Source organism: Sinocyclocheilus anshuiensis, unplaced genomic scaffold, assembly GCF_001515605.1.
Source record: "Sinocyclocheilus anshuiensis isolate Anshui unplaced genomic scaffold, SAMN03320099.WGS_v1.1 scaffold144, whole genome shotgun sequence".
Taxonomy (NCBI): domain Eukaryota; kingdom Metazoa; phylum Chordata; class Actinopteri; order Cypriniformes; family Cyprinidae; genus Sinocyclocheilus; species Sinocyclocheilus anshuiensis.
Window position 1 is genome coordinate 555,526 of NW_015555720.1, and position 525 is coordinate 556,050.

A 525-nucleotide genomic window follows, 5' to 3' on the forward strand; every position below is an offset into this window, starting at 1 on the left:
TGATCCAAAATACAGCAAAAACAGTAACATTTTGAAATATTTTTACTATTTAAAATAACTATTTGAATATATTTTAAAATGTAATTTATTGTGATTTCAAAGCAAAATTTTTTGCATCATTAATCATTACACACGATCCTTCAGGAATCGTTCTGATATTCTGATTTGATTCTCAAAAAACATTTATTATTATTATGTTGAAAACAGCTGAGTAGAATTTTTTCAGGTTTCTTTGATGGCTGCTCAAAAAACATTTATTGTTATTATTATGCTGAGTAGAATTTTTTCAGGTTCCGTTGATGAATAGAAAGTTCAGGAACAGCATTTTTCTGAAATATAAATCTTAGAAATATTTATAAATGTCTTTATCATCACTTTTGATCAATTTAAAGCATCCTTGCTAAATAAAAGTGTTAAAAGTGTTAATTTATTTTCCAAAAAAAACAAACAAATTATACTGACTCTAAGCTTTTGAATGGTATAGTGTATAATGTTACAAAAGCTTTTTATTTCACATAAATACTG